Here is a 21,814-nt window from a genome sequence, read left to right on the forward strand (position 1 = left end):
TATCCATTTGAAAATCCACTGGAAAACATTAGTGTATTTTTTTGGTTATAGCATCTAGTAGATTTTTCTCTTTTCTTCCTGATATTTCATTGGTAAAGTTTCCATACACCCAGAACACCTGAAGTATCTACATAGTGAACAGTTGCAAACTCACCCCCCAGATCCAACCACAGGTGTTTCTTTTCACTTATCTCAGGGCTTCCTGGATCTCCATTCTTCTTCTTGGTGCATTTTACCCAGCTCCCTTAGACACTTCATGCATGTCATTTACTCGATTGACTTGAGTTTAGTTTTTTTGTCTTTAAGTAAAATGTATGTGTAATGAAATGCATATATTTTAAATTTACTGTTCCACAAGTTTTGACAAATGTAACCTGTGTAACCTAAACCTCTTTCAACATTACATCTCACTCAGAAAGTTCCCTTGGGCCCCTTCCTGGCTCATCCCTGACCCCACTTTCCAGAGGCAACCACTGGTCTGATCTTTCTTTACTGTTGATTAGTTTTGCCTGTTCTAGAACTTCATGTAAATGGAATCGTGTAGTAGTGTCCTCTTTTGTGTCTGGCCTTTTCCACTTGGTAATGTTTTACTAGTTTCATTGGTTCATTATGTATGTTTTAAAAAGTTTTCCATCACTTCTTCCTAGCCCTCCAGTAATTGTTAATGAATTAAACGATGTGTCCCAAAATGTTTTTCATGAAACAATAGTTCCGAAAGATGCTCTGAGAAAAACTGTTTATGTGGAAAAATTCAAAGTATATTTCTTACTATATTTGATGCGTCTTTTTTCTTTCTTCTTTTGAAAATCATGTGGTTAGAAAGCAAAGCGTAATTTCTTTATGTAAGTTCCAACTGAATAGTTTTTTGGGGTCATTTTTTGGGTGTTCAGTAAGTTTCTATTTTTGGTGTGGCATCATGTGTGCTTTTTATTGTTAGAAAATACTTTTTTCATAGGTAGGTTTATATATACCAAATTCCATTTAGAAGACTATGTACATTATATGTTGGTGGTATTGTAGTTAATTGTGAGGAAAGTACAGATTAGAGTAAAAGTTCCTTAGATACACAGTTTTCTTTGCTGTATTTTCAGAGATTACTTTCTTTGGGAAAGGATCGGTTTCTTTCTTCTACAAACAACCATCCTACGATGGGTTTTTATTGTTGTCGAGCTCAATCCTTTAATAGTTTATTTCTGGGAAATAGTGGCTTCTGATAATTTCTGCTTCGCCTGAGATAAGCTTTCTTACTGTCTTTTGTAATCATATGTAGAATTTACTGGCCCTACTGATGAGGAAAGAAAGCTGCCTCCCAGGTAGTACGGTTTTGTTTATTTTTTGGGGCCTGCCCCACAAGAAACAGACTGGATTATAGTCTTATACTTTTTCAAGTGAATGTTTCTTATTAACACCCCATTTAGGGTTGTTTGTATTTATTATTTTGAGGGAAGATATAGGAGGGAATATAGTATATAAAAAAAGGAAAACTAAAGAGGCTACTAAAAGATATGCTAAGCTTATTTTTTGTTTTTGTCTAGGGTTGGCCTTGTGTGAAGAATTTAAGCATGAGGTGTTTCATTTATTACAAACCTATTCAGTCTATGCAGATAGTAGAAGTAATATTACCCAGTACTTTGCTTAGCTGTTATATCTTTTCTTGAAAGTATTTTCTCATTATTTCCTTTAATCCTTAACTCTACCAAGAAACAGAAGCCACAGTTTGCACAAATAACAGGGGCAGAGCTGGAAATTGAAGCCAGGCCTCTTGAGAAAGTTTCACTGCTATTTCTGTTATACTATAAATGCAGTTTATTGACATCAGGATCAATGTTTTATAGTTCCATGGAGCTTATGACTTCATATTGTATATAAGTGTGGTAATTGTTTTGAGGTTTTTGAATGTGTGTGGTGTCTAGTTGGTACTCTTTATGTGTTTTAATTTTAAGAGCTCAGAGATAAGTTTTTGATTTTTTTTCTTTTTGGAACATGAATGTTTTCATTATATTCTGTGCTGATTGGCAGCTTTCCTGCTGGTGTTATAAGCTTTTCTTTGGAGGTTGTAAAAAAGCATTAGATGTGGGCTTTCTCCCACAATAAGTCATGATTATTTGGGCAAAAAAAGGCATCCATATACCAACGTGTGTAACAGAGGACAAAGACCCCATGATGTCACCTACAGGCAGGGTGGGAGCATTTTAGGCGTGGAGCGTTGATTGAAGTTTGAGCAACAGTTACAGAGACCTGGTCTGGGCTCCAGGGACAGTAGTGTTTGGGGTCCTACAGGAGAAGTGGACACTGGCCTCCAAGTGGAGGACTGTGGAAAGCAGAACTGGCAGTGGGTGTGCAGGGGTGACAGGGAGCAGTGAGCAGGGAGCAGGAAGCAGCAGAAGTGGGTTATGCCAGACTGGAGTGAAATGTACTCTGTCAAGTGCACTGTTGCATCTAAATCCTGGGAAGTGTGTCTGTTCATGCAGTGGACACATTCCCCACGTGACATGTTTATACCCTGAAGTTTGAAAGCCACTGCATGGAAGGCCACGAATATTAGGAAAGTTAATCAAGACTCTCTTCTGCAGTGGGAACTCAAAGAATTAAATCTTGAATTCCTAACCCGAGGGTTCTCAACCTTTGTTGTTCATTAGAATCACCTGGAGGGCTTAGTTAGACAACCATGGCTGGCACCACCTCCAGAGTCTCTAATTCGTTAGAGTTGTGATGCGGCCTGGGAATTTGCATTTCTAACACATTTCCAAGTTCCGCTCATGAAGCTTGCTTTTCAAAGACTGTGTCATGTTGTTTGTACAGGCAGTCTATTGCATTGGGAGTTAGAGACATAGAGGAAAGGAAAAAAGCCTCCTCATGAGCGGCTTAGGAAATAACACTATTAAGAAAACCCAACCATATTCCAAAGCAAATTAGATTTCCGTCATAATTTTATTCTGTCCTCCATGATTAATTCTTGTTGCTTTGGATCTTGAGTGCTTGATGGAAGGCCTAACCCACCTCTGGGAGTTTGCGTCGTGTCTGCTGGAAGGGGTGATGTCAGCTTCTGCTGGAGTCTGTTCCCTGTAGGATTGGTAGTTCCACTGAGGCTTTGTGTTTGTTCTTGTTTGTTGAAGACCCATTTTGGCCTTCAATTTTGGAAGGAGCAGATAAGACATAAAGCTCTGGTTAATTAATTATATTTAGCAACAGTATCAGAATGGACAGGACTTAAATTCTTGGCAGGGTGGGCTTCATGGCTGTGTGTGAAGATTTGGTTCTTGACCACCCTGGGGGTTAGAACATAGCAAGGGCATTGGGAGGCATGGTTGCATCTCTAGGGCCTCTTACCGTCCTGGGAACTGTAGAGTGTTTGTTTATATAACATTGTGCTTGTATGAAATTAATCTAGGCACCTTAATTTTCTCTTTTTGATTTGGTAGCTCTTCGCCTGGAGCATAGGGAAACTTTAATGATAGTGGTGAGCTAATAAAGAAATAAGGAACATCCCAACTCTGCCTGATTTTATGTTCAGCCTTCCTCCTGTTTGTGAGCATTTCATCATGATTTCTGTGATGTGGGAGCCCATGTTTGTTATTCTGGTGATCTGGAAAGTGCCAAAGACCATTTGGATGTAAAAACACCTTGATGATTTTTTAGTTCAGAATTTAGAGTCTGAAACAGCTTCTGGGGAGGCTGCCCTGGGCTTGAGAGAGAGTGGCTGGACTGTGACTTTTCCAGGCTGGCATGGAAAAGTGGTTACAGAGAGGAAGCCCAGTCTAGTAGTAAAGGGCTCATAATTTTGTTTATTGATCAACTTTGTGAATTCTGACACATTTTTGCAGGTTTTGTAAACCAAGGCAGATAAAGTTCACTTTCCCTGGAATCTTGTACATTTTAGTGTATCTGCTTCCTTGGCCCTTACCAGCTTCTTTCATGTTCTGGTTTGACTAGACATTTTTCTTTAAGACAAAAATGTTATCTTTTTTCCTTGATAGAAACATTCATCATCTTGGATATATACTTATATTTCTCTGCCACATTTTTCCAGTTTAATCTCAATCATCCGTATTACTTACAACTTTTATCCAAATTAAGTAACTTCTAATTCAGATAGTGTTTTTTTTTCTGACATAAATACATGTTTTTCCATACCAGTTCTGTAATTCTCCTACACCAATTGGGTGTCTAGCAATTCAGTTCAGTTCTGACACTAAATTATTAGAGTTAGCGCAGGCCCTATGAATTAAGGTCTCAGTCCTACAAGACTGCCTTCACTTTAGATACCAGCTACAGACTTCTCACACTTTTGCCTGGCTGACTACAAATTCAGGGGTTCCATGACTCCCCTCAGATTCAATAATTCTCTAGAACCACTCACAGAATGCAGAAAAACACTTTACTTGTGTTTATTGGGTTATTAAGAAGGATATAACTCAGGAACAGGCAGATGGAAAAGATTCATAGAGCAAGGAATGGGGGAAGGGGCTTAGAGCTTTAAGCCCTATCTTGGTCCCTCTACTCCCTTACCACATCTGAGTGTCCACCACCCTGGAAACTCCCCAGTCTTATAGTTTAAAAGAGTTTCTATAATTTAATCTCCAGCCCACCTCTGTTCTTGGAGTTCAGGAGGTAGGGCTGACAGCACTTACTCTCTAATCACCGGTCCTTTCTGTGACCAGCCCACACTGGGGGTATCTAGTGGCCCTACCCTGAGTCAGCTCTTAGTATAAACTCTGTGTGGTGGAAAAGGGTTTGTTAAGAATAACAAAAGACATGCGGTATCCTCAGTAAATTCCAAGGGTTTTAGGAGCTCTGAGACCAAATATATATTTTTATTATACCACCGATAAAAAAAAAGTGGGAAGTAGGTGTTAGAGCATTTTAGCAGAGCTCTGGAGTCCACATATAAGACCCCCCATTTTGCATGTTTAATGAGCATAGAGAACATGCTCATTAAGAGTTGCAGAGTTGGGAGTGCTTGGGTGACTCAGTCCGTTAAGTGGCTGATTCTTGATTTCGGCTCAGGTCATATCTCAGCGTCCTGGGATCGAACCCTGCATCAGACTCAGCGCTAGGCAGGGAGTCTGCTTGAGGATCTGTCTCCTTCTGCCCCTGTTCCCACTCGTGTGCTCTCTCTGTCTCTCTCCCTCACTCTTTCAAATAAATAAATAAACCTTAAAAAAAAAAAAAAGAGTTGCAAAGTTGTTTTTGCATCCTGCCATTGTAGTAGCAATCTGAGAGAAAAATATTTGTGCTTGTATTTATTAACCTGTGCTTGATGGCTGATGACCTAGAATTCTCTCTTAGCATTTGTTCAGGGGTTCACAGATTAGCTATTGATTAAATCAATTTAATATTGGGACAAGTGTCTTTAAGTTAATGAAAGACTTGAATTTTGTTTTTAAGCTAATACACTATAGAACAACATAATTTTTGTTGATAATATAAAATTCTGACAAACTTTTTTTATAATTCGAATGAGTCTATAATCTTACATTTTCACAATCTTAAGCATGTGGTAGTCATGTCAGGTTACCTGATGAGTACAACTCGTGTAGAAGGTTTAGAAAAGTCAGATTAGGGGCGCCTGGGTGGCACAGCGGTTAAGCGTCTGCCTTTGGCTCAGGGCGTGATCCCAGCGTTATGGGATCGAGCCCCACATCAGGCTCCTCTGCTAGGAGCCTGTTTCTTCCTCTCCCACTCCCCCTGCTTGTGTTCCCTCTCTCGCTGGCTGTCTCTATCTCTGTCAAATAAATAAACAAAATCTTAAAAAAAAAAAAAAAAAAAGAAAAGTCAGATTAACTAGACCCTCCTTGAGAAAACAAACCCAGGGTTTAGAAAACTTATATGCTCTGTTGTATGCCATTGTGGTAGCACATCAGGGAATGGAATTAGAACTGTTTTTAAGGAGAATTATCTAGTCAGTCAGATTTCTGCAGGGGTTCACCTGGATTATGTGAATTTGAATTCTATGTGTAAAGGTGCTTCTAATTTAGCAGTTTCTAAGTTTTTCCTAAGAGATTTTTTTTCTTTTTCTTAGCTTTACTGAAATATAATCGATATATTAAAATTGTATAAGTTTAAGGTGTACAGTGTGATGATTTGAGTGCCCACATACATTGTGAAATGATTACCTCAATAAGGTTGCTTAATACCTCAATCACATAATTACTATTTTTTTGTGTGTGTAAGCTTTACTTAAGCCTTATTCTCTTGGCAACTTTCAAATATACAAAACTCTATTGTTAACCATTTTCACTATGGTATACATTAGATCCCCAGAACTGATTCCTATTTTAATTGCAAGTTTGTACCCTTTGACTAACATCTCCCCGTTTCCCCCACTCCTGCAGCCCCTGGCCACCACCAGTCTATTCCCTATGAGTTTGGCTTTTCTAGATTCTGCATATAAGTGGATCATAACAGTGCTTGTCTTCCTCTGACTTACTTCACTTACCATAATGTTCTAATCATCCATTGTTGTAAATGGCAGGATTTCCTTTTTTATGGGTGAGATAATATTCCATTGTGTGTGTGTGTGTGTGTGTATGCACACCCCCCCCCCCCAATCTTTATCCATTCATCTGTTGACACACTCTTAGGTTGTTTCCATTTCTTGGCTATTGTGAATAATGCTGCAGTGAAATACGTGGGTACAGATATTTGTTTGAATTAGTTCATTTCCTTCAGATATACACCCAGGAGTGGGATTGCTGGATCATATGGTAGTTCTGTTTTTAGGTTTTTTCAGGAACTTCCATGCTGTTGAGGCTGTACCAATTTACATTCCCACCAACAGTGCACAGTGTTTTCATTTCTGAGAGATATTTTTTTTTTCCTCCTTAAAAGGCTGGCTATGATTTAAAGTATGAGAAGTTTTTATTTTCTGGGATTCTTGATTTCCATTTTATTAAATTGTATAAGCCTTTATTATTCCTTTTAAATGAATCAGAATAGGAGTACCACTAGATTTAATAGACTGCATGGTTAATAATTCCTTGCAGAGGTAAGAAAATATACATACACAGTGAAGGGTACTTATAGTGGTATTTGATATCAAGGGACTATTTGGATATTTTCCATTGAATGAGTCTGAGATATTTTTAACCGTCCAAAGTTCCACCATAGTCTCATCCACCCAACAAATCTGGTCAGCATGTTAGTGTCTGGCCTTGCAGTTGGCTATGAGGAGGTGAGGTACACAGACCTTGGGGCCTGCAGTGGGGTGATGCTGCCCTTACCAGCTCAGGGCTCTGGGTGAGATATATGCTCTGTGCACCACCCGGGTGGTAGGAAATGCATTTCAACAAGCTTGAGATGCCTCAATAGTAAGATGTGCTGTTATTTATCACCAGGAGAGAATTCACTGCCCATGAATCTGATGCATCCCATTTGGCATGCTGAATTTTGTGAAAGGTGGATCTTGGGATTGGTGAAACACATAACTACTCCATGGGGTTGAAGTTGATCATTGAGTTGATTATGGTGTGCACAGGATAGTACCTGGCTCCCAGTCTGTGCTACTTAATAGTTTGTGATTCTCATAGTGGTGTTTAAATGCAGGCAGAAGTGTCAGTGTCCTGTCTGTTCATGAGTTCTCTTGTCCCTCCGAGTCCCCTGTGCTGAGTACCTAGAGTGAATGTTGTCCATGTTACCATGTTAAATAAGTCAGCTTGTTTAGGGACATGCCTGCCTGAGAGACTGAAACTCCTGTTTTTGGTTAGAGGAGGTGCAGCAAGAAGGAATTTAAATCTTTTATGTCACATATTTATTTCTGAGTTTAGTGTTAGACCTTTTAAACATTTTTATCTTATTAAAAATGTTTATACTGATGCCCAGATTATAGCATTCAAAAGCTTAGACAGAATTTTCGGTAGAGAGTGAGTTCCTTCCCAGTCTTGTTCTCCAGACACCTGAGCTTTTTTTCCTTCTTAGCAGTATTATTACTAGTTTTAGAATATTTCCAGAGATGATATATGGATATATGAAACATACACTTCATTTTAAGTAAAAATTAAAGTCTTCCAGGATATGATACCAGAATTTAGGAGAAATGTACAAAAATGTATCATAACGTCTAACCCTCAGTCTCGGTCTTGACTTTAGTTTATCTTTCTTTGAAATCAGTAGATTTACTCCTTCTGAGCCCATCTACACTGAGTCAAAGAGAGATGAGTGAGCAGACTGCAGTGGCCCTGTGGAATGTGGGTGGGCTGCTTGGGGCCATGGATCATCCTGGGCAGTGCTGTGGAATTGTAGCTTCCTCTTTGTTCCCCATGTCAGCTGTTGAGATCCTTCTCCACACTGCAGTCTTCGGAACATCTTTGGAAAGCACCCTTCTTCTGGGAGATGGGGTAAAATTGTGTAGCATCTGGTCATTCATTCATTTGCTCATTGATTCACAGCCTCATCCAACTTGTCAGGGTCCTCCTCTGTCAGTGAGGGTGGTTGTAGGTGCTAGGATGTGGTGGTGAATGAGCCAGGTATGGCCCCTGCTTTCCTGGAGCTTACATTCTAAGTGGAGCAGCCAATAAAATGTCAGCAGAAAGAAAAGAGATATGAAGAAAACAACAGGGAGATTCAAGAAGCTTCCAGGGAAGGTCCCTGAGATCACGTGCCAAGGCCCTGTGCCTTGTTCACATCCCCTCACCCTGCTGTGCCTTGACATTGATCCCCTCACCCTGAGGACAGGCTCTGTTTTTTTTCATCATGGTGCCCCCCCAGCACTGAGCACAGTACTGGCACCCAGGAGGGATCCAATAAGTAATTTGTTTTGTGAGTTAGTGGGTACTCTCAGCTTCAAGCCGACTAGGGGCATACCAATTCCCCGGGGGAGGATGGGACACTGAGGATAAGTGCCCTTTTATGTGTCGTTCAAGTGGATACTTTAAGCTTTTTTTACTCTATTATCTGCTTGCTGAGTATTCTTCCTTAATTTTATTTCTCTGTCTTTTAAAATCATATTATTGATTTGATGGATCGTGTTTTCTCTTTCACATGAGAATAAATTTTCCTATCAAATGAACACAGGCATCTTTGTATTTAATCTGCTGCTAAAATCTTTAAATTGTTTTTAAGGCAGCCATGTTACATGTATTATGTTACTAATAATGAGATAGACATAATAGATATTGCACTGTATATTTATTTTTTTATAGCTATTTTTAATTTTTTTAAATTTATTTTTATTTTTATTTTTTAATGATTTTTTATTATGTTAGTCACCATACAGTACACCCCTAGTTTTTGATGTAAAGTTCCATGATTCATTACTGGCGTATAACACCCAGTGCACCATGCAATACGTGCCGTCCTTAATACCCATCACCAGCCTATCCCATTCCCCCACCCCCCTCCCCTCTGAAGCCCTCAGTTTGTTTCCCAGAGTCCATAGTCTCTCATGGTTCATTCCCTCTTCTGTTTACTCCCCCTTTCTTCTTCCCTTTCTTCTACCGATCTGCCTACTTCTTATGTTCCAGAAATGAGTGAAACCATATGATAATTGTCTTTCTCTGCTTGACTTATTTCGCTTAGCATTATCTCCTCCAGTCCCGTCCATGTTGCAGCAAATGTAGTGAAATCGTTCTTTTTAATGGCTGAGTAATATTCCATTGAATATATGGACCACACCTTCTTAATCCAGTCATCTGTTGAAGGGCATCTCGGCTCCTTCCACGATTTAGCTGTGGTGGACAATGCTGCTATGAACATTGGGGTGCATATGGCCCTTCTCTTCACTACGTCTGTATCTTTGGGGGAAATACCCAGTAGTGCAATCCAGTAGGCTGTATCATAGGGTAGCTCAATTTTAAACTTTTTAAGGGACCTCCACACTGTTTTCCAAAGTGGCTATACCAACTTGCATTCCACCAATAATGTAGGAGGGATCCCCTTTCTCCACATCCTCTCCAACATTTGTTGTTTCCTGCCTTGTCAATTTTTGCCATTCTAACTGGCGTAAGGTGGTATCTCAATGTGGTTTTGATTTGAATTTCCCTGATGCCTAATGATTTTGAACATTTTTTCATGTGTGTTAGCCATTTGTACGTCTTCATTGGAAAAGTGTCTGTTCATATCTTCTGCCCATTTTTTGATTTGTTTATTCGTTTCTTGTGTATTGAGTTTGAGAAGTTCTTTGTAGATCTTGGATACCACTCTTTTGTCTGTAGTGTCATTTGCAAATATCTTCTCCCATTCCGTGGGCTGCCTCTTAGTTTTTTGGACTGTTTCCTTGGCTGTGCAGAAGCTTTTTGTTCCCCAGGGAATTCTACCAAACATTCAAAGAAGAAATAATACCTATTCTCCTGAAGCTGTTTCAAAAAATAGAAACAGAAGGAAAACCACCAAACTCATTCTATGAGGCCAGTATTAGCTTGATCCCCAGACCAGGCAAAGACCCCATCAAAAAGGAGAATTACAGACCGATATCCCTGGTGAATACAGACACCAAAATTCTCAACAAGATCCTAGCTAATAGGATCCAACAGTACATTAAAAGGATTATCCATCATGAGCAAGTGGGATTCATCCCTGGGATGCAAGGATGGTTCAACATTTGCAAATTGATCCGTGTGATAGATCATATCAACAAGAAAAGAGTCAAGAACCATATGATCCTCTCAATTGATGCAGAAAAAGCAAAAAAATACAGCATCCTTTCCTGATTAAAACCCTTCAGAGTGTAGGGATAGAGGGTACATTCCTCAATTTCATAAAAACCATCTAGGAAAAGCCTACAGCGAATATCATTCTCAATGGGGAAAAGCTGGAAGCCTTTCCCTTAAGATCAGGAACACGACAAGGATGCCCATTCTCACCATTATTATTCAACATAGTACTAGAAGTCCTTGCAACAGCGATCAGACAACAAAAAGGGATAAAATGTATCCAAATCGGCAAAGAAGAAGTCAAACTGTCCCTCTTCGCAGATGACATGATACTCTATATGGAAAACCCAAAAGACTCCACCCCCAAACTACTAGAAGTTATAGAGCAATTCAGTAATGTGGCAGGATACAAAATCAGTGCTCAGAAATCAGTTGCATTTCTATACACGAACAATGAGTCTGAAGAAAGAGAAATTAGGGAATCTATTCCATTTACAATAGCACCAAAAATCATACGTTATCTCAGAATTAACTTAACCAGAGACGTAAAGGATCTATATCGTAGAAACTACAAATCGCTCTTGACAGACATTGAAGAAGACACAAAAAGATGGAGAAACATTCCATGCTCATGGATCGGAAGAATTAACATAGTTAAAATGTCTATGCTACCCAGAGCAATCTACACTTTCAGTGCCATCCCGATCAAAATACCAATGACATTTTTCAAAGAACTGGAACAAACAGCCCTTAAATTTGTGTGGAACCAGAAAAGGCCCTGAATCGCCAAGGAACTGTTGAAAAGGAAAAACAAAGCTGGGGGCATCCCGTTGCCGGTTTTCAAGCTATACTACAAAGCTGTGATCACCAAGACAGTACTGGCACAAAAACAGACACATAGACCAGTGGAACAGAACAGAGACTCCAGAAATGGACCCTCCTCGGCTCTATGGTCAACTAATCTTTGACAAAGCAGGAAAAAACATCCAGTGGAAAAAAGACAGTCTCTTCAATAAATGGTGCTGGGAAAATTGGACAGCTACATGCAAAAGAATGAAACTTGACCACTCTCTCGCAACCTCTTTGACATCGGCCACAGCAACTTTTTTCATGACACATCTCCAAAGGCAAGAGAAACAAAAGAAGAAATGAACTTGTGGGATTGCGCTGTATATTTAAATGCAATAGATTATCAAGGGAAATTTGAATGACCACTTTTGTGTTTGTGTTCTATTAGAAAGTTTTCATAGCTGAAATCTCTTAAAATTGTACTTCTTTATAAATAGAAAAAAATTTTGATGTCATACAAAAACATATAATATCTCTTTTTAAGTAGTATTTGATTAATTGGGATTCTTAGTGTGATAGTTATGTATCAACTTTGCTGGGCCGTGTTGCCCAGATATTTGGTCAAATATTATTCCGGATATTTCTTTGAAGGTGTGTTTTAGATGAGATTCACTTTTAAATCCATGGACTTTGAGTAAAGCAGATTACTCTCCATAATGTGGATGGGCTTTTATCCAGTCAGTTGAAGAGCCTGAATAGAAAAAAGACTGACCTCCTCCAAGAAGAAAGAATTCTGCCTCCAGATTGCCTTTGGATTCAAATTGTAACATAACTGTTTCTTCGGTCTTGAGCCTGCCAGTCTGTCCTGCAGATTTTGGACTTGCACTTCTATAATTGTATGAGCCCATTCCTTAAAATAAATGCCATCGCTCTCCATCTCTTGCTTTGTCTCCCTCTCCCTACACATTCTTTTGGTTCTCTTTCTGTGGAGAACACTGCTTAATATGCTTAGTTATCCATAGTTTTCTCCTATAATCTATTTTTGAGAAGCAAATGATAGTCGACAATCTTTCTTTAAAGCTTCTTAAAGGTAGTGATTAAGGTAACAAAATATAAGTGAACCTTCCTGAACATTGAAATGCTAGTCTTCCTGATTGTGGCCCAGGGCTGTCTCCTACCTGCCCTGGGGGAGCCAGACAGAAGAGGTGTCTTCTACCTCTAGGCTGCTGCTGCCCCTGGGCCCTAAGCCTTCGCCAAGCCTTTGCACCTTGGCACTCTTTCTGTACGTCCTAGACACAACGATTTGAATGGAAATCACTTTGGTTGGTTTGTAAAAACCTCCTCGCTCTAACTGAACAGGACTGTCTTAAAGTCCTGGTCCTAGTTCCATTTTCAGGGACCAGGTGGTAGAGCTCTCTCCCATCAGTGGCTCCTTAGGGTATATTGCCCTGGGTTCTTAGGAAGGTCAACTCCCCCACTTTCCCCTTTTCCCCAGCTTTCTATGATTTGTGATTTATTTGGGCAGTTTGTGTTCTGTTCATTCTCTCTCTGTAAACTTTGAGCCTTGCATCCATAAAAAGAAGAGCAAGTACTGAAACTAATGTGATGTTGTTTCTGAACTGGTCATGCTAATTCTTCTTCTTACTTTAATTATTTTTCATTATTATTCTCTGTTGTTTTCTTAACCTCCAGTGGTGTCATTCTGCCTTTGCTGTTGTAAATGTTCTCATTTATGCTCCTGAGAATAAAATGTTAGGTGTGCTTAGTAATGCTTCTTGTCTGCTTCCTGGTGACTGTCAAACAAAGCTTTTCATCCAGGACAAGAGATTACATGACCAGTATATAAACTTTAAAATGAGAATTTTGTATTCTTATTTGTAAAATTTGTAGAATTGTGTAGATCAGGGGTTTGCAAAGTTTTTGTAAAGGGTCAGGTAGCAAATATTTTAAGCCTTATGGACCATAACTATGTGGTAACTATGGGAGCTTGCAGTTGTTGTGCCAAAGCAGCCTTAGATAAAACTAAGCAAATGGATGTGGCTTTGTGCCAATAAAACTTTATTAACAGACACTAAAATGTTAAGTTAATAGTACAAAATATTATTCTTTTGATTATTTTTCAATCATTTAAAAACATAAAATCTTAGCTTTGGGGACAGACACAAACCAGCCTTGAGTTGAAGTTGGTCCCTGGCTCTGAGTGGTTGACCCCCCCCCCCCCCGCCCCCACCCCCACCCCCGTGGAATAGGGCCTAGCAGTTAGAACCAGCAATATGTTCTAGCCCCAGCTAGGACCTGGCTGTTTGAAGCACAGTTTCTACATCTGTGAATTAGAGACAGCAAAGCCTGCCTCCTTGAAAGGTCGTTTGTAAAGATTAAAAAGTATAATGTTGTTTGGCTAGGTACTCTTATGTAGTATTATGTAGTTCACATCAGTTTATTTTCATTTTCCATTAGCTGCTCCCCCCACTTAATGTCCTACTTTTTGGGATATGATTTTCGAATTAAATATATCTTTTTATTTAATTTAATTACTTATTTATTAGAGAGAGAGAGCACGCATGTGCGCTTGCGCACGTGTGTGCAGGAGTTCAGGGAGGGGCTGAGGTAGAGGGAGAAGCTGACTCCCTACTGAGCAGGGAGCCTGATGCAGGATGCGGTCCCAGGACTCTGGGATCACGACCTGAGCCGAAGGCAGATGCTTAACTGACTGAACCACCCAGGCACCCATGTATCTTGTTTCTTAAGATTCTACTTTGTTGTCACACTTTCCGTGTTATTAGGTTAAAATAAGGGGCTAAATAAATCAGACGTATTTAAATTTGTGTTTGGTTTCTCTGGTCAAGATAGACGATTATCTGTTGCAGATGGAAACTTGTTCTCCCCTCACCCTTAGTGCATTTCCTCATGTCTTACTGGCCCGAGGCCATGTCCTACTCCAGCTTTCAGGACCCAGCTCTTTGCCTGAAAATGCTTCTTTCAGACTCTCTTCCAGCCGTCCTCCCTGCTCTTTGATACTTGACTCAGGACCCTTGCCAAAGCCAGATATGTACTGGTTAGTTACGTATGTGATATGTCTTTTTTAGAGGTTCTTTAGGGCTAAAGAAGGTATCTTTTACTTTTGTATAAAAGTGTTTACTATGGTGCTTTGATGTGCTGGGTGGTAAATAACATGTTTGTTGAACTTAGTTGAAATTTTGTAATTTTAGGGAAAACCTTTTCAACAGTTTTTATTTTTAAAATTAATATGGTACAATGATTTCTTTTAGGTGTTCATTTCAATGAATTTTAACACATATATAGATTCACGTAACTATCACTGTGATCATGATTAAGAACAGTTTCATCATCCTTAGAAAACTCTTCTATTTCTGCTTGTGTCACACATTCCCCCAACACCTGATCCCTGGCAACCACTCATCTGTTGTCCATCACTGTGGTTTTTCCATTTTGAGAACTGTCATGTAAATGGAATGATACATATATAACATTTTATGTTTTTTATCTTTAATTTTTTTTCAAATTTTATTTTTTTTTAAATTTAAATTCACCTAATTAACTTATAGTTTATTTTTAGTTTCAGAAGTAGAGTTTAGCGATTGATCAGTCTTATACCCAGTGCTCATTATACGCCGGGCCCTCCTTATTTGTTTCTTAATTTTTTATTTGTTATGTTAGTCATCAATAGTTTTTGATGTAGTGTTCCATGATTCATTGTTTGCGTATAACACCCAGTGCTCCATGCAATACGTGCCGTTCTTAATACTTATCACCGGCCTAGCCCAATCCCTCACCTCCATCCCCTCTGAAACCCTCAGTGTTTCAAAGAGTCCATAGTCTCTCGTGGTTTATTCCCCTTTCTGTTTACCCCCTCTTCGTTCTTCCCTTCGTTCTCCTACAGATCTCCCTGCTATTCCTTATGTTCCATTAATGAGTGAAACCATATAATTATCTTTCTCTGCTTGACTTATTTCACTTAGCATAATCTCCTCCAGTCCCGTCCATGTTGCTGCAAATGTTGGGTAATCGTTCCTTCTGATGGCTGAGTAATATTCCATTGTATATATGGACCACATCTTCTTAATCCAGTCATCTGTTGAAGGGCATCTCGGCTCCTTCCACATTTTTGCTATGTTAGACAATGCTACTATGAACATTGGGGTGCATATGACCCTTCTCTTCACTATGTCTGTATGTTTGGGGTAAATACCCAGTAGTGCAATTGCTGGGTCATAGGGTAGCTCTATTAGCTTTTCGAGGGACCTCCACACTGTTTTCCAAAGTGGCTGTACCAACTTGCATTCCCACCAACAATGTAAGAGGGATCCACTTTCTCCACATTTTCTCCAACATTTGTTTCTTGCCTTGTCAATTTTTGCCATTCTCACTGGCATAAGGTGGTATCTCAATGTGGTTTTGATTTGAATTTCCCTGATGGCTCATGATTTTGAACATTTTTTCATGTGTCTGTTAGCCATTTGTATGTCTTCATTGGAAAAGTGTCTGTTCATATCTTCTGCCCTTTTTTTGATTTGATTATTTGTTTCTTGTGTATTGAGTTTGAGAAGTTCTTTATAGATCTTAGATACCAGCCTTTTATCTGTAGTTTCATGTAAATCTCTTCTCCTATTCTGTGGGTTGCCTATTTGTTTTGATGACTATTTCCTTTGCTCTGAAGAAACTTTTTACCTTGATGAATTCCCAAAAGTTCATTTTTTGTTTGTTTCCCTTGCCTTTGGAGACATGTCATGAAAGAAGTTGCTGTGGCCAATGTTGAAGAGATTACAGCCTATGCCCTTCTCTAGGATTTTGATGGATTCCTGTCACACATTGAGGTCTTTCATCCATTTGGAGTTTATCTTTGTGTATGGTGTGAGAGAGTGGTCAAGTTTCATTCTTTTGCATGTAGCTGTCCAATTTTCCCAGCACCATTTATTGAAGAGACTGTCTTTTTTCCACTGGATGTTTTTTCCTGCTTTGTCAAAGATTAGTTGACCATAGAGCCGAGGGTCCATTTCTGGGTTATCTCTTTTGTTCCATTGGTCTATGTGTCTGTTTCTGTGCCAGTACCATGCTGTCTTGGTGATCACAGCTTTGTAGCATAGCTTGAAATCAGGCAACGTGATGCCCCCAGCTTTGTTTTTCTTTTTCAACAATTCCTTGGTGATTCGGGATCTTTTCTGGTTCCACACAAATTTTAGGATTGTTTGTTCCAGTTCTTTGAAAAATGTCATTGGTATTTTGATCGGGATGGCACTGAAAGTGTAGATTGCTCTGGGTAGCATAGACATTTTAACTATGTTAATTCTTCCGATCCATGAGCATGGAATGTTTCTCCATCTTTTTGTGTCTTCTTCAATGTCTTTCAACAGCATTCTGTAGTTTCTAGAATACAGATCCTTTACCTCTCTGCTTAAGTTAATTCTGAGATATCGTATGATTTTTGGTTCTATTAAAAATGGAATTGATTCCCTAATTTCTCTTTCTTCAGTCTCATTATTCATGTATAGAAATGCAACTTATTTCTGAGCATTGATTTTGTATCCTGCCACATTGCTGAATTGTTTTATGAGTTCTAGTAATTTGGAGGTGGAGTCTTTTGGGTTTTCTATATAGAGTATCATGTCATCTGCAAAGAGAGAGAGGTTGACTTATTCTTTTCTAATATGAATACCTTTTATTCCTTTTTGTTGTCTGATTGCTGTTGCTAGGACTTCTAGTACTATGTTGAACAATAATGACAAGAGTGGGCATCCTTGTCGTGCTCCTGATGTTAAGGAAAAGGCTCTCTGCTTTTCCCCATTGAGAATGATATTCGCTGTAGGCTTTTCCTAGATGGTTTTTATGAAATTGAGGAATGTACCCTCTATCCCTACACTCTGAAGGGTTTTAATCAGGAAAGGATGCTGTATTTTGTCAGATACTTTTTCTGCATCAATTGAATGGATCATGTGGTTCTTGACTTTTTTCTTGTTGATGTGATCTATCACACGGATCGATTTGCAAATGTTGAATCATCCTTGCATCCCGGGGATGAATCCCACTTACTCATGATGGATAATCCTTTTAATGTACTGTTGGATCCTAAGCTAGGATCTTGTTGAGAATTTTGGCATCCATATTCATCAGGGATATCAGTCTGTAATTCTCCGTTTTGATGGGGTCTTTGCCTGGTTTGGGGATGAAGGTAATACTGACCTCATAGAATGAGTTTGGTAGTTTTCCTTCTGTTCCTATTTTTTGAAACAGCTTCAGGAGTATAGGTATTATTTCTTCTTTGAATGTTTGGTAGAATTCCCCGGGGAATCCATGAGGCCCTGGAGTCTTGTTTTTTGTTTTTTTTGTTTTTTTTTTGTTTTTTTTAAAGATTTTATTTATTTATTTGACAGAGATAGAGACAGCCAGCGAGAGAGGGAACACAAGCAGGGAGAGTGGGAGAGGGAGAAGCAGGCTCCCAGCAGAGAAGTCTGATGTGGGGCTCGATCCCATAACGCCGGGATCACGCCCTGAGCTGAAGGCAGACGCTTAACGACTGAGCCACCCAGGCACCCCTGGAGTCTTGTTTTTGGGGAGGTTTTTGATCACTGCTTCAATCTCTTCATAGTTAATTGGTCTGTTTAAATAATCAGTTTCTTCCTGTTTCAGACTTGGTAGTTTATAGGCTTCCAGGAAGGCATCCATTTCTTCCAGGTTGCTTAATTTATTGGCAGATAGTTGTTGTTTTAAAAATTTATTTATTTATTTGTTTATTTATTTATTTATTTATTTATTTATTTGTTTGTTTGACAGAGATAGAGACAGCCAGTGAGAGAGGGACCACAAGGAGGGGGAATGGGAGAGGAAGAAGCAGGCTTCCAGCAGAGGAGCCTGATGTGGGGCTCGATCCCAGAATGCCGGGATTACGCCCCGAGCCAAAGGCAGACGCTTAACGACTGAGCCACCCAGGCGCCCCTGTCAGATAGTTGTTGTTATTAGTTTCTAATGATTGTTTCTATTTCCTTGGTGTTAGTCGTGATCTGTCCCCTTTCATTCATAATGTTATTAATTTGGGTCCTTTCTCTATTCTTTTGAATAAGTCTAGCCAGTGGCTTATTGATCTTATTTATTCTTTCAAAGAACCAGCTTCTAGTTTTGTTTATCTGCTCTACTGTGCTCCTGGTTTCTAATTCATTGATCTCTGCTCTAATCTTGATCAACTTCCGTCTTGTGCATGGTTAGGCCTGTTCTTCTGTTCCAGCTCCAGCTTCTTAAGGTGAGAATATAAGGACTGCATTTTAGATTTTTCTGTTCTTTTGCATGAGGCTTGGATGGCTATGTATTTTCCCCTTAGGACCACCTTTTCAGTGTCCCATAGGTTTTGGACCAATATGTTTCGTTCTCATTGGTTTCCATAAATTGCTTAAGTTCTTTAAGTCCCTGGTTTACCCAATCATTCTTAAGCAGGATGGTTCTTAGTTTCCAAGTGTTTAAGATTCTTCTAAGTTTTTCATTGTGATTGAGTTCCAGTTTCAAAATATTGTGGTCTGAGAATATGCAGGGAATAATTTCAGTCTTTTGGTATCGGTTGAGACCTGTTTTGTGACCCAGTATATGGTCTATTCTGGAGAAAGTTGCATGTGCATTTGAAAAGAATGAGTATTCTGTTGTTCTGGGGTGTAGTGTTCTGTGTGTATCTATGAGGTCCATCTGGTCCAGTATGTCATTCAAGGCTCTTGTTTCTTTATTGATTTTCTTTTTAGATGATCTGTCTATTGCTGACAGTGGAGTGTTGAGGTCCCCTACTCTTAACGTATTGTTAACTATATGTCTCTTTATTCTGGTTAAGAGTTGGCTTGTGTATCTATCTGCTCCCCTGTTGGGGGCATAGATATTTATAACCGTCATATCCACTTGTTGGATACATTCTTTAAGAATAATATGGTGTCCCTCTGTATCTCTAACTACAGTCTTTAGTTTAAAATTTAATCTGTCTGATAGGAGAATTGCTACCCCAGCTTTGTTTTGAGGTCCATTGGCATGAAAAATGGTTCTCCATCCCTTCACTTTCAGTCTGGATTTATCTTTAGGTTCAAAATTAGTCTCTTATAGACAGCATTTGGATGGTCATGTCTTTTTATCCAATCTGCAACTCCGTGGCGTTTTTTGGGAACATTTAGGCCTTTGGTATTGAGAGTCATTATTGAGAGATATGATTTTAATGATATCATGCTGCCTGTGAAGTCTTTGTTTCTATAGATCGTTAATTTCTGTTCTATATCACTCTTGGGGTCTTTTTACTTTTATAGAACCCCCCTTAATATTTCTTGTAGGACTGGTTTGGTGGTCACATATTCTTTCAGTTTCTGCCGATCTTGGAAGCTCCTTGTCTCTCCATCCATTCTGAATGACAGCCTTGCTGTATAAAGGGTCCTTGGCTGCATGTTCTTCTCACTTAGTGCTCTAAATATGTCTTTCCAGCTTTTTCTGGCTTGCCAGGTGTCTGTAGACATGTGTGACGTTATTTTGATGTTCCTCCCTCTGTAGGTGAGGATTCTCTTTCCCCCTGGCCGCTTTCAAGATTTTATCCTTAGATCTAAGATTTGCAAATTGTACTATTATGTGACGTGGTGTTGGTCTGTTCTCATTGATCTTAGGAGGGGTCCTCTCTGCCTCTTGGGCACAAATGTTCGTTTCCTTCGCCAGATTAGGGAAGTTCTCAGCTACAGTTTGTTCATATATCTCTTCTAGACCTCTCTCTTTCTCCATCCCCTCAGGGATGCCAATGATTCTGACATTGGAACGTTTCATTGAGTCCGTAATCTCCTGTAATCTACATTCTTGAAATTGGAGGTTTTTAACCCATGTTCCCTCTTTTTCCTTCTTTTCTATCGTGTCATCTTCCAATTCACTTATTCGTTCTTCTGCCTCGTTTACCCTGGCTGTCAGAGCATCCAGTTTAGACTGCATTTGAGTCATAGCATTTTTAATTTCTGCCAGATTTGCTCTCATTTCCGCCCTTAGAGATTCTATATTCTCGTTAATATTTTCATTAATATTTTTTTCAAGCCTACACATCATCTTGACCATTGTTACTCTGAACTCCATTTCTGACAATTTGGTTATATCCACATCTATTAGTTCTGTGGCAGAGGCCACAGTCTCTGTTTCTTTCCTTTGTTGGGGGTTCCTCCTCATTGTCATTGTACAGAGCCCAAATTATTGACCAGGACCCAAGCAATGTGCATTTGTTTTATAGGGACCTTAGGGATGTGGGCTTCTTGTTTTTTCAGCCTGCCCTCTGGGGGAGGGGCCTGCCGCACTTACTCAGGCAACCCTCTTTGGGTAGAGTTGCCCTGTCCCCTGTGAGGGGGGGTGGGGATGGGCACAATGTGAACCAGTATTTCCAGGCTTTTGTTCTCTGGCGCCTTTCCCTGGTGGTTTTTGTGGCTCTTCTGAGAGTCAGAGCAGCAGTGCCCGTATCCTAGCCTCTGTCTCAGAACAGAGATATCGCAGTCTGCTCTCCAGTGAGCTCTCCTGGCCACTTTAGCTTTGTTTCTGTCAGTGCTGCTAAAAACCCCTCAGCTTCCTGGGTTGTGTGCCCCACAGCCACTCTCCTAGTCCTCGCTGCCAAGGTCCCCACTTGTCTCTTTGTCCTTTGTGCTTCTAACACAGCCAGCCCCCCAGTTCCCACGCGCGCTCCTGAGCTCCCCGTTTCAGTGTGGTTCGCGCGTGCTCTGGAGCTCCTATTTGCAGTCTGGTCACGCCCACGCTCCTGAGTTCCTGGTCTCAGTCTGCTTTCTCCCTGGCTACCCTTCCGTGAGTCTGGCCCCCTCCCCAGTTTAGGTGGCTACTGCTTCCTGGTGCCCGAGCGCAGTGGCACCCTCCCCCTTCCGTTTGTCTTCAGTTATCTGTGCATAGATTCACGGCTCCCCCCTTCATACCTCAGTACTCAGCGCTGGTGATGTTCTTTTGTGGAGATCTGGATGTATGTTCCTACGTCTCGGGCTGAATTCGTGGGTCTTCAGGATGATCTGGTAGATATCCAGTTCGATTCAGGGGACCAGCTTAAAGAAGGTCCCCTACTCCTCCACCATCTTTTTTCTCTAGATGTATATTTATAATTATGTCATTTAGAAAATAATTTATTTAGTAAGGGTCTTCTAGGATAGGACACATTTATACTTCAGGGGTAGGTTCTGTCTTTATTTGCTGGGTGTAAGGAGTTTCATGACATTTGTCCTTGACTGAAACTTAAAATTGGCCCAACGTCATGGTTTTCAGCTTTTTTGTGTGTGTCCCAAAACTCCTGAATTATACTTTGTCAATGGCAGTGGTCCTTTGTAGCAGTGGTTCTCAGTTGGTGGACTATGGCAATATATAGATTAAAAATGGTTTTTGAATCCTGCTACCATTTCACATCTTCCCTTCTTTTGGACACAGCAGTTGGGGATCACTGT

At 40.0% G+C, this 21,814-nt stretch overlaps 1 protein-coding gene across 5 annotated transcripts in view; it reads left to right on the forward strand.

Annotated features, from left to right (window-relative positions):
• Positions 1–21,814, forward strand: part of HERC2 (HECT and RLD domain containing E3 ubiquitin protein ligase 2) — a 237,594-nt gene that overhangs the window by 13,410 nt on the left and 202,370 nt on the right. The window lies entirely within an intron of this gene.

This window comes from Ursus arctos, unplaced genomic scaffold, assembly GCF_023065955.2.
Source record: "Ursus arctos isolate Adak ecotype North America unplaced genomic scaffold, UrsArc2.0 scaffold_28, whole genome shotgun sequence".
Taxonomy (NCBI): Eukaryota; Metazoa; Chordata; class Mammalia; order Carnivora; family Ursidae; genus Ursus; species Ursus arctos.